This window comes from Thalassophryne amazonica, chromosome 20, assembly GCF_902500255.1.
Source record: "Thalassophryne amazonica chromosome 20, fThaAma1.1, whole genome shotgun sequence".
NCBI classification, from domain to species: domain Eukaryota; kingdom Metazoa; phylum Chordata; class Actinopteri; order Batrachoidiformes; family Batrachoididae; genus Thalassophryne; species Thalassophryne amazonica.
In genome coordinates, this window is record NC_047122.1 from 25,979,538 (window position 1) to 25,992,175 (window position 12,638).

General features: G+C 41.6%; 1 long non-coding RNA gene across 1 annotated transcript in view; it reads right to left on the bottom strand.

The window, feature by feature from the left end:
* LOC117501845 overlaps positions 1–12,638 on the bottom strand; it is an 89,895-nt gene that overhangs the window by 39,510 nt on the left and 37,747 nt on the right. The window contains exon 3 of the long non-coding RNA XR_004558101.1: positions 541–550. This is a non-coding gene — a long non-coding RNA (uncharacterized LOC117501845). The remainder of the gene's footprint in view (positions 1–540; positions 551–12,638) is intronic.

The following is a 12,638-nucleotide window of genomic DNA, read 5'->3' on the forward strand; positions in this document are numbered from 1 at the left end:
GAATATCTGATAAGATTATATTTAGCGTCATCAGGATTGTCGGGGCGTCCTTAAGATTGTCGGAAGGAGAAGATCGGGTCTGATATTGGACTAATTATCTTGCCATGTGAACCAGGCTTGATGTTATGAAGCCTCACGGAGCGACTGATTGATGCGTTATGACTCTGCACCGAACATGTTTTCACGATTATTTGATTTCTTTGAGCAACTGACATCGTTATTCAAGCATTCAAAAGGTGATTCCTATCGCCACACAACTCCAACCACACACGAGAAAGTTTTTTTGACAGTTCTTATTGAAAGAAACCTTGTCTCCCTAATCGGATAGAGTTGCGATGTCATCACAGGTGCGCTTAGGCGCTGTTTAGCGGGATCTTGAAATTTTCTTTCTTTCTTTATACAAATGAAAAAAGACATTTTATAAAAGCACATTTATTTATAAACATCAACACGTTACATTGATTCACTTGTGTTTTTTTTTTTTTTTTTAACATAGAATGAATGAATAAACCAGTCAGTATGAGCGGAGGCTTAGTTTACCTATAATCCCCTCTTGGCATCTGTGTGTTAATGTTCAAATCTTAAAATTGAGTCCATTATTTTATAAGTTTTTAGACAGTTTAGCTTTAAAAGAAGACAACTTTTCAGTTGGCTGATTACCAGTTATCGAAGCTAACTTTTTGGTTAGCTGTGCCCATCACTGACCATGGGTCAGCTACAGAGAAACAGGAGGTCCATAATTTTATTGTCCGCTCAATAAGAGGGATTCAGTAAGTTGCAGTGTTTTTTTATGGTGTGTGGAATTAATTTTTTTCTCCACAGCAGCGGCGCGATGTGGTGCAACACATTCCAGGTACTCGCACTGTGTTTGTGCATGCACACAAGCGTACACAAAACCGACGCCAGTATATACTTCATGCCTGTCTGACTGTGTGTCCCTTGTGATGGCATGGGTAAGTTCTAATATGGATGTTTTAAGAGAAACCCACAAGAAATTTTGCTCAAATGGCCTACTACAGTCCAGAATTGCTACATATTTAGTAACTAAAACTTTCTGGGCTTACATATTGTGCATATATGTCTACATTTCCCTGATAATCCTTAAAACATTTAAGATCTCTAGATAACTGTTGTCTGCTAAAGAAACAAGTTTTGTTTCAGTCATACTGTCAGCAATATTCAATTGATAACAGTATGACTGAAAACAAAATTTCAATATATTTGGCAAATGTTCTTTTTTTTTATTTTAGTCTTATTGTAGTTTGTCATTTTCTCTTATTTTAGGCCTTTTCTCTTAAAATATCAAAACAGAAAAGTTACACTTTTCTATGACCCTCCCAAACAGGTATTGCTTATTCTAAACATGTTAAATACATTGGAAAAACTACAGATGCTGCAATTTAGAAAATAGAGCTGTATTCGAAGTAACACTCAGGACGACAAAGTGTGTGGTCAATTTTGGGCTTTTTGCCACATATCCCAAGTTGTTCATTGTGGTCATATTAGTCTAGAACAGTTGCGTGATCCTCTCCAAAATGATGTGCACACATGTCTAAGCGTAGTTCCTGTACTATTATCAGAGAAAATCAGATGTTGCACAAGAGAAGAGAGACCATCATCTCCTGCTGACTGGGGTTCTTAAACTGGAGAAATCTGATGGAAGAATAGAGAAGGACACAACAGCGAGAATATTAATTTCTCCTCACTCTCTTTCAGTTTCAGCCACAGTATTCTTTTTACCCAGCTCACAACACCTCGTGGGTTCACACCTGCTTCTGGATTGTGTCCAGGATTAGTGTCATTTAACACATAACACGACTGAGGCAGAATGGCGCACGAAGGAAAAATCTGTGCCACCTCAAATGCCTCGTACAGCTGTCACAACAACCATTCTCGCACACCAGAAGCCGAAAGACAGCGAGTGCCGTGTGAGTGCCCATTCAACTTCTCTCTCTGCAGGTGTTGGCCAAATTCCAGGTGTTTCACCCGAACATCTAACACTGCTTGCTGGACACTTAGAAAAGGCTATTCACACTCCCGGAACAAGAGTAGAGAGCAGGCGATCACATTCGAGCTGCCTGTGAAAAGTGTCCAAGTGCTTCTTGAGTGTGGCGTCACCCAGCAACACATATGGGCATGACTGTGCTAAACTCTTCCGCTACCCCCTCCACACACACACAGCTTGTGGAGTGCATCATCGTCCGTCCATCCATCCGTCCATCCCCACACACACACCATGAATCCAACATTGTCAGCTGTGGCTGAGAGCCTAGGAGTCCGGTCGCTGTCCAACACAGTGTGCTGCTGAAACAGCTCACTTTTGTGTACTGCAGCTCAGCTGGTAAACACGCAATGCACATGTGTGGGTGGGTTCTAATGCCCTCGTGACATGCTAATAATTACGTACCAACAGGATCACATGAGGACCGGCCATCATCTCAGCTCGCACAGCACGGTGTGGAATTACTGAGCCAGCAGAGCAGAGTGATGTCAGTTCCACCATGTCAATTGTAGTTTACATGAAAAATAGAGTGGAGATTAAATAATACAAATAAGTGTAAAGGCGTGAACTCATTCATTTGTGATCGCTTTGCTCATACACTTTTCTGTGGACATACAGCGCCTGTCAGCTGACCGCCGACTGTCAGCTGGACCTGAGCGTGCACTGCGCACGCAAACACAGACATCAAACAGATGCAGGACAAACAAATAATAATACATCCATAAAATAAATATCACAGAATGAAGGTACAGAGGGTGAGCCTTTTTTTCTGAGTTGCGGAGGTCTGCTGACAGAGGTGGGCATGTCCCCCTGCAACATGCAGCTGTTCAGATATCTGTACTCACAAGTCATAGTTAGGGAACACCTTGTAGGATATGACCTCACATAACTGCACTGTGGAAATTAATTACAGCACATATTGCTTCAGCTGACAGCTGATGAATATTGTGCCATGCAGGAGATCACCTCATTGGTCACCCCCTCGAGGCTCATGTCACTGCGGGATTTCCCCACATTGTAATCATTAAAACATATATCACATTTACAGAGGATCACTGCACGCTGGACACGCAATCCAGCTTATGTGTTCATGATGCGAGAACCCGGCTGCTAATGTCACGGGAGCTGACTCTTCATGAGACGAGCGTATCAGGGAATTCATGTAAAACATAAAAGGGAGAACAATAATCCACGTCATTTCATTACTTCCTGGTGTACGTCTAGGCGGAGGATAAATCTGCTCTTTATAACAGGAACTAAGTATTATAAATTATGGTGTTTTATTAATTATTTGCTCCGCTGCTATGTGTGCGACGTTCCACGTGCTCGCACTGTGTTCTTGCAAATGAACATGAGCGTGCACAAAACTGTTGCCGTGGTATCGTGCACACTTGTCCGAATGTGCATCACTCCTAACAGCAGGTGGAATATTTCATGGTTCCTCATTTCATTTTGGTTCGTGGATTTTTATTTTTTATTTTTTTTCCAGTTTCTGCATCTTTTGTGTTATATGTGAAGGGGCCCTTAAAGTCTCCTGTTTCATTTTGCATTTTGGTGTTGTGGTTCTTCAGATATTAAACTGATGCTTTGTAGTTTTAACTGAACGAAACCCGTGGTGTGTTTGTCTCAGGTGACACACAGACTGTTGCTGTTTCACAGTTTTCCTGCTGTTACAGAGTCACATTTTAAACTTTCATTTTGTCTTTGCAGCAGAAAAACAGAAAATGGTTTTCCAGCTGCTGCCGTCCTGCAGTGACTGTTTGGTCAGCAACAGCAATATCACCTACCTCCAGTTCCACAAGATCCAGAAGATGTTTGGTTTTCCAACGACCCTTGGAGACAAGAAGCTTCAGATCCACGTGTTTAACCTCTACGGTACAATCAAATGACTGAGAAAGGAAATAAAGGGAGTCTGACTGCATTCAGCAAATTCTTGAAGCTTTTTGTTTGTTTGTTTCTGTGCAGCTAAAAATACGTCTCTGAAGGAGGAGGACCTGCAATATTTCAGGAAGTGGGCAGCCTGTCTCAGCTTCTCTGGAGATCCAGACTTTCACTACGACCCCAGTAAAGGTGCTTCAGCTTTAACTTTGAACCAATCACAGATCAAGGTCCACACATTTTTTCTTGAGGACTGAGAACTTTTGGGAGTTCAAGTGATGTCACACAAACTATTCAGGTTATTATTATTAAGTTTATTTTATTTTTTTAATGTTTTTTCCACAGAATTCTGTGCTGAAGGTGAAGGCCGACAGAATGTGCTCTGACCATAAAGCCCTCAGGAGTCATCAGAAAGTCATTCTTAAAAAATTAAGTGACAAAGGAAAAACATCAAATGTCTCATGTGTCACTTCTTTGTTGAATCACCACATTGGTTGAGTGTGGTGACATAGCGGTTTGAACACTGGGATCCGGGTTCATTTTGAGATCACAGTCAAGCTCCCAACTGGCACTTTGAGCTGGAGAGGTGGAGAGACACGTAAATCAAATCAAATCAAATCAATTTAATTTATATAGCGCCAAATCACAACAAACAGTTGCCCCAAGGCACTTCATATTGCAAGGCAAAGCCATACAATAATTACAGAAAAACCCCAACTGTCAAAACGACCCCCTGTGAGCAAGCACTTGGCGACAGTGGGAAGGAAAAACTCCCTTTTAACAGGAAGAAACCTCCAGCAGAACCAGGCTCAGGGAGGGGCAGTCTTCTGCTGGGACTGGTTGGGGCTGAGGGAGAGAACCAGGAAAAAGACATGCTGTGGAGGGGAGCAGAGATCAATCACTAATGATTAAATGCAGAGTGGTGCATACAGAGCAAAAAGAGAAAGAAACACTCAGTGCATCATGGGAACCCCCAGCAGTCTAAGTCTATAGCAGCATAACTAAGGGATGGTTCAGGGTCACCTGATCCAGCCCTAACTATAAGCTTTAGCAAAAAGGAAAGTTTTAAGCCTAATCTTAAAAGTAGAGAGGGTGTCTGTCTCCCTGATCCGAATTGGGAGCTGGTTCCACAGGAGAGGAGCCTGAAAGCTGAAGGCTCTGCCTCCCATTCTGCTCTTACAAACCCTAGGAACTACAAGTAAGCCTGCAGTCTGAGAGCGAAGCGCTCTATTGGGGTGATATGGTACTATGAGGTCCCTAAGATAAGATGGGACCTGATTATTCAAAACCTTATAAGTAAGAAGAAGAATTTTAAATTCTATTCTAGAATTAACAGGAAGCCAATGAAGAGAGGCCAATATGGGTGAGATATGCTCTCTCCTTCTAGTCCCTGTCAGTGCTCTAGCTGCAGCATTTTGAATTAACTGAAGGCTTTTCAGGGAACTTTTAGGACAACCTGATAATAATGAATTACAATAGTCCAGCCTAGAGGAAATAAATGCATGAATTAGTTTTTCAGCATCACTCTGAGACAAGACCTTTCTAAATTTAGAGATATTGCGCAAATGCAAAAAAGCAGTCCTACATATTTGTTTAATATGCGCATTGAATTGACATATCCTGATCAAAAATGACTCCAAGATTTCTTACAGTATTACTAGAGGTCAGGGTAATGCCATCCAGAGTAAGGATCTGGTTAGACACCATGTTTCTAAGATTTGTGGGGCCAAGTACAATAACTTCAGTTTTATCTGAGTTTAAAAGTAGGAAATTAGAGGTCATCCATGTCTTTATGTCTGTAAGGCAATCCTGCAGTTTAGCTAATTGGTGTGTGTCCTCTGGCTTCATGGATAGATAAAGCTGAGTATCATCTGCGTAACAATGAAAATTTAAGCAATGCTGTCTAATAATACTGCCTAAGGGAAGCATGTATAAAGTGAATAAAATTGGTCCTAGCACAGAACCTTGTGGAACTCCATAATTAACCTTAGTCTGTGAAGAAGATTCCCCATTTACAAATTGTAATCTATTAGATAAATATGATTCAAACCACCGCAGCGCAGTGCCTTTAATACCTATGGCATGCTCTAATCTCTGTAATAAAATTTTATGGTCAACAGTATCAAAAGCAGCACTGAGGTCTAACATAACAAGCACAGAGATGAGTCCACTGTCTGAGGCCATAAGAAGATCATTTGTAACCTTCACTAATGCTGTTTCTGTACTATGATGAATTCTAAACCCTGACTGAAACTCTTCAAATAGACCATTCCTCTGCAGATGATCAGTTAGCTGTTTTACAACTACCCTTTCAAGAATTTTTGAGAGAAAAGGAAGGTTGGAGATTGGCCTATAATTAGCTAAGATAGCTGGGTCAAGTGATGGCTTTTTAAGTAATGGTTTAATTACTGCCACCTTAAAAGCCTGTGGTACATAGCCAACTAATAAAGACAGATTGATCATATTTAAGATCGAAGCATTAATTAATGGTAGGGCTTCCTTGAGCAGCCTGGTAGGAATGGGGTCTAATAGACATGTTGATGGTTTGGAGGAAGTAACTAATGAAAATAACTCAGACAGAACAATCGGAGAGAAAGAGTCTAACCAAATACCGGCATCACTGAATGCAGCCAAAGAGAACGATATGTCTTTGGCATGGTTATGAGTAATTTTTTCTCTAATAGTTAAAATTTTATTAGCAAAGAAAGTCATAAAGTCATTACTAGTTAAAGTTACAGGAATACTCGGCTCAATAGAGCTCTGACTCTTTGTCAGCCTGGCTACAGTGCTGAAAAGAAACCTGGGGTTGTTCTTATTTTCTTCAATTAGTGATGAGTAGTAAGATGTCCTAGCTTTACGGAGGGCTTTTTTTTATAGAGCAACAGACTCTTTTTCCAGGCTAAGTGAAGATCTTCTAAATTAGTGAGACGCCATTTCCTTTCCAACTTACGGGTTATCTGCTTTAAGCTGCGTGTTTGTGAGTTATACCACGGAGTCAGGCACTTCTGATTTAAGGCTCTCTTTTTCAGAGGAGCTACAGCATCCAAAGTTGTCCTCAATGAGGATATAAAACTACTGACGAGATAATCTATCTCACTCACAGAGTTTAGGTAGCTACTCTGCCCTGTGTTGGTATATGGCATTGGAGAACATAAAGAAGGAATCATATCCTTAAACCTAGTTACAGCACTTTCTGAAAGACTTCTACTGTAATGAAACTTATTCCCTACTACTGGGTAGTCCATCAGAGTAAATGTAAATGTTATTAAGAAATGATCAGACAGAAGGGAGTTTTCAGGGAATACTGTTAAGTCTTCAATTTCCATACCATAAGTCAGAACAAGATCTAAGGTATGATTAAAGTGGTGGGTGGACTCATTTACATTTTGAGCAAAGCCAATCGAGTCTAACAATAGATTAAATGCAGTGTTGAGGCATTCTCAGCATCTGTGTGGATGTTAAAATCACCCACTATAATTATCTTATCTGAGCTAAGCACTAAGTCAGACAAAAGGTCCAAAAATTCACAGAGAAACTCACAGTAACGACCAGGAGGACGATAGATAACAACAAATAAAACTGGTTTTTGGGACTTCCAATTTGGATGGACAAGACTAAAAGACAAGCTTTCAAATGAATTAAAGCTCTGTCTGGGTTTTTGATTAATTAATAAGCTGGAGTGGAAGATTGCTGCTAATCCTCCGCCTTGGCCCGTGCTACGAGCATTCTGGCAGTTAGTGTGACTCGGGGGTGTTGACTCATTTAAACTAACATATTCATCCTGCCGTAACCAGGTTTCTGTAAGGCAGAATAAATCAATATGTTGATCCATTATTATATCATTTACTAACAGGGACTTAGAAGAGAGATCTAATGTTTAATAGACCACATTTAACTGTTTTAGTCTGTGGTGCAGTTGAAGGTGCTATATTATTTTTTCTTTTTGAATTTTTATGCTTAAATAGATTTTTACTGGTTGTTGGTGGTCTGGGAGCAGGCACCGTCTCTACCGGGATGGGGTAATGAGGGATGGCAGGGGGAGAGAAGCTGCAGAGAGGTGTGTAAGACTACAACTCTGCTTCCTGGTCCCAACACTGGATAGTCACGGTTTGGAGGATTTAAAATTGGCCAGATTTCTAGAAATGAGAGCTGCTCCATCCAAAGTGGGATGGATGCCGTCTCTCCTAACAAGACCAGGTTTTCCACAGAAGCTTTGCCAATTATCTATGAAGCCCACCTCATTTTTTGGACACCACTCAGACAGCCAGCAATTCAAGAAGAACATGCGGCTAAACATGTCACTCCCGGTCCGATTGGGGAGAAGCCCAGAGAAAACTACAGAGTCCGACATTGTTTTTGTAAAGTTACACACGATTCAATATTAATTTTAGTGACCTCCGATTGGCGTAACCGGGTGTCATTACTGCCGACGTGAATTACAATCTTACCAAATTTATGCTTAGCCTTAGCCAGCAGTTTCAAATTTCCTTCAATGTTGCCTGCTCTGGCCCCCGCAAGACAATTGACTATGGTTGCTGGTGTCGCTAACTTCACATTTCTCAAAACAGAGTCGCCGATAACCAGAGTTTGATCCTCAGTGGGTGTGTCGCCGAGTGGGGAAAAACGGTTAGAGATGTGAACGGGTTGGCGGTGTACACGGGGCTTCTGTTTAGGACTACGCTTCCTCCTCACAGTCACCCAGTCGGCCTGCTTTCCCGGCTGCTCGGGATCTGCTGGGAAGGAACTAACGGCAGCTAAGCTACCTTGGTCCGCACCGACTACAGGGGCCTGGCTAGCTGTAGGATTTTCCAAGGTGCAGAGCCGAGTCTCCAATTCGCCCAGCCTGGCCTCCAAAGCTACGAATAAGCTACACTTATTACAAGTACCATTACTGCTAAAGGAGGCCGAGGAATAACTAAACATTTCACGCCCAGAGCAGAAAAGTGCGGGGGAGACAGGAGAAGCCGCCATGCTAAACCGGCTAAGAGCTAGTAGCTGCGCTAAGCTAGCGGATTCCTAAAAACACGCAAAGTGAATAATGTGTAAATAATTTAGAGGTGATTCAGCAGAGGGAGTGCTTTAGTTAAGGCACGTGAAGATTACACTGTGAAACAAATTGTTATCTAGTTAACTAGATCAATCTAACTGCGCAGATTAAACAGCTAACAGATACAGCAAAACACCTCTGTGCTCCGGAACAGGAAGTGATACAATACCGCAGTGAGAGCCCTTAAGTCGGGCCCTTCTGGAAATTAGCTTTTAGCTTTTGTTGGTGAACCATGTAAAATAAAAACCTTTTTTACAGGCTTAAAAATTCAACTTTCCAATTTCACTAACAGAATATATTTTTGTTTGTGCATGTGCCACGGAGCAGCCTCTAGTGAGCCACGACTGACCGGTCATTAGAGCCTCAAATGGCTCGAATCAGCCACACTATGCCAGTATGAGTCACGCAGTGCCATGTAGCACGACATCAGTGCACACACGTTTGGTCCTACCCTCTGCCCCTCCCACACCCCTCCCCTCATGGAGCAGGAAAGAGGGAAAAAAAAGCATTCCAATGAAACAGTCTTCTGTAATTCCAGAAGTGATTAGAGGTGTTTTCAGCATCCAAGGTTTGGAAGAAAATGATTATAATCTGCTAAAAATAATTATTTTATATACGGCGTCTGTGGCACAGGGTAGGTGGAATTGTTCGCGCAAGAGGGCAGCCGCTCCAAAATTAGCCTCGCAGGTCCTGCGTAGCTGCCAGGTGCTGTGATAATGAGCTTTTAGCAGCCTCAAGCACCACACACCTGCCTCTAAAATCCTTGTTAATGTCACAGTAGCTCCTACACAAACTGCCCCACGCTGTTGTTGCTAAATTTTGAACATTTTGAAATTAGCGCCACGCTCAGAGATAAGCCTTGTTAACTGAAGATAATGCCTCTGCCTCTAAGGGCCCTGTCCCACTGGCGTTTAGGAGGATTTGCGTATAGATTGTGCACAAAATTGGCCCATTTTCGCCAAACATCCGCAATATCCGTGTAACATGCCTGTATGAGTCGGCCGTCATCCGAACACGCCCGTGATCATCCACAGAGGCACGCATGTCCGTAGCCAGGATTTTTGAGCTGTTCAAAAATCTGAATGCGGATAACATCCGCCTTACATACTCCATATATACTCAATTCATACACAATACATACTCTATGCGCTGTATATCTGCCGTTAACTGCTGTTATCTGCAACTGACGGGGATTTGCGGCTTGACAGCGGACCGGGACTGTGTGTAAAACAGATATATATCGTGCCCATCATGTCCACATCAGAAACTAAAATATGTTGTAGCAAATGCATACAGATTGGCCACGAATAAGCATTTTTATTACATCTGATTTGCAGCTGATTTGCGGACAATCTGTGAATGCATAACAAACGCGTCACGTAAACCCAAAGTGTGGCAGAAAGCGACATACCTGCCAGTCAGTGCTGGTGTGGCTGTGTAAATCCACAAAGATGTAATAGCTGCTGCAATCCAGGACTTTTATTTAACACCAACAAAAGGAAAAGTTGCTGTTTTAGCCACAACTCATGCTGACGTATTTTCTGTGACACTCTCAAAAAAAAAAAACCTCATGAACAGCTAACCCTCGCATGTCAAATTGAACATTGACTCTGTGATCACCTTGTCCAAGTCCAGCAAATGTTCCAGAGCCTGTATTATTGGTGTGAATAGTGATGCCGACGGCCCGAGTACGCTTCTTTTATGACCGCAATGCAGATGCCGTGCACGTGCACGCACAACACACGCGCGATGCATTCATAATACACTCGTAATACTGCCGTGATAATCTCAGTGTGTCGGATCAGTTTCCTCAATACATGCGTTATATAACCGTGATTGTGCATCATATATTCGCTATATATTATTAATATATCCATGATTCATACTCGGATATTTGTCATTTTTGGCCATTTTTGTTGCGGACGACAGCGAACGCCTGCAATTTGTATACTCAAGTCATGCGCAGTTAATCCTCTCCCCAGTGGGACAGGGCCCTAAGACCCTCTCAGAGCCACCATTCTACCACGATAGTTGAATAAACCTTCTCATAGCAAAAAAAAAAATGCTGAGTGGCTTATTATTTATCCTTCATTATTTGGTGGGAGCAAGGCTTTATTCTTCAGAGCTCCTTCCACATTTAAGCCCAGTTTCAGCCTCAAATGGTGCAGCAGCACAAATATACATTGCACATATCCCAAACACTGGTGGGGACAGCTCACCAAAAAGTTAGCTTCAATAACAGAAAATCAGCAAACTGAAAAGCTATTTTTTTATAAAGTTAAACCAATAAACTAAGGATGTGACAATCGTACCGATGCACCAAAGCTTGTATCACTCCTTTCAAAGCAACAAGGTCCGACACGGTGTGTTGGAGCTTGTGTCCACCACATGACTAATGACGGGAGGAGCATCATACGGCACTGGTACGCTGGGAGGGGGCCGAAACATGCCGCTGTCCCAATGGATAAAAAGACACGAAAATGTTGCACACAAGCATATGTATCCTCATATATATGAGATTGCTTTGCGGTATTTTTGCACTCCAACTTCCTCTGTCCCTTGTGAGAGAATTTTGTCCAAGGCTGGGGAAATTGTAAACAAACGGAGAAACCGTTTAAAACCCACTGTTGTGGAACAAATACTTTTCTTGTAACCCTGTTCCACAAAACACTCCTCCGTAAACACATTACCCCAATATCACCCTTTGTTACACAAGTACATTCCACACTTCCCCCACACTGATACATTTGTATAGCACTTTACTGTATATAGCACAAGCACTTTTCCACAAGCCACCTATAGTGAATATTTAGCCCATTGGCTAAAAGTGCACTCCCCACCCTGAAGTCAATCCCATCATGACAACACCGTCTATGTGGAGTTTGTCAGCTATAGTCTCAACCCTAAACTATCAGCTATAGGTAGAGAAATTGCCTTCTTTCTGCAATTAGTACACATAAAAGAAATGACAGACAAGAAACAATCGGGTAAACATATTTGATTTCTTTAATAATCAAGTACGACCATGAATTCTCCAGGTCATAACATTTTATTCTCAAGTTGAGATAAGTTTCATTTCTATGGATGTGTCAATACTGTTTCATTAGGGTTTTGTTTTTTGCCTGTTGTAATTTCAGCAAACCACCAGATGACGCCAGTTGTCCCTGATGCTTTGATGCCTCTAACCTATTTGTGATACAATCAGGAAGAAGATCCACAAGCCTCACAAGGCTTCATTGCCCATCTCTACAATAAACTACCCAAAAATTGATTACAAGGTACAGCAAATCGATAACTTCCAAAATTGTCTCCAGTACACTTGCAATTACTAACAAGATGATTTTGAGTTTTAACACCACAATCGCTTAACGTGACCACAGACCCAAACAATGAGTCCGAACTTCTGTCTTTGAGCGCTTTGCTTACTGCTGGAAGCTCCTGTTTATTACATAACTTGCAACAAACTGTTGAGAAGCACATCAAAGTTCAACTCTCTACTTAATAGCTGTGCTGCCATGAGGTGGAGGAAAATAAAGCAGTGCTGACTTATAGTTTTGATTCATAAATAAAATTAATGCCAATAGAATAATTCCATTAATGTCAATTCTGTCATTTGTACAAAGTTAAAATATAACATTTATCTTTTAATTTTAAATAATGCACTAATTCTGAAGTTTTTTAACAAACACAGACAGATGCCAAAGTGATTAT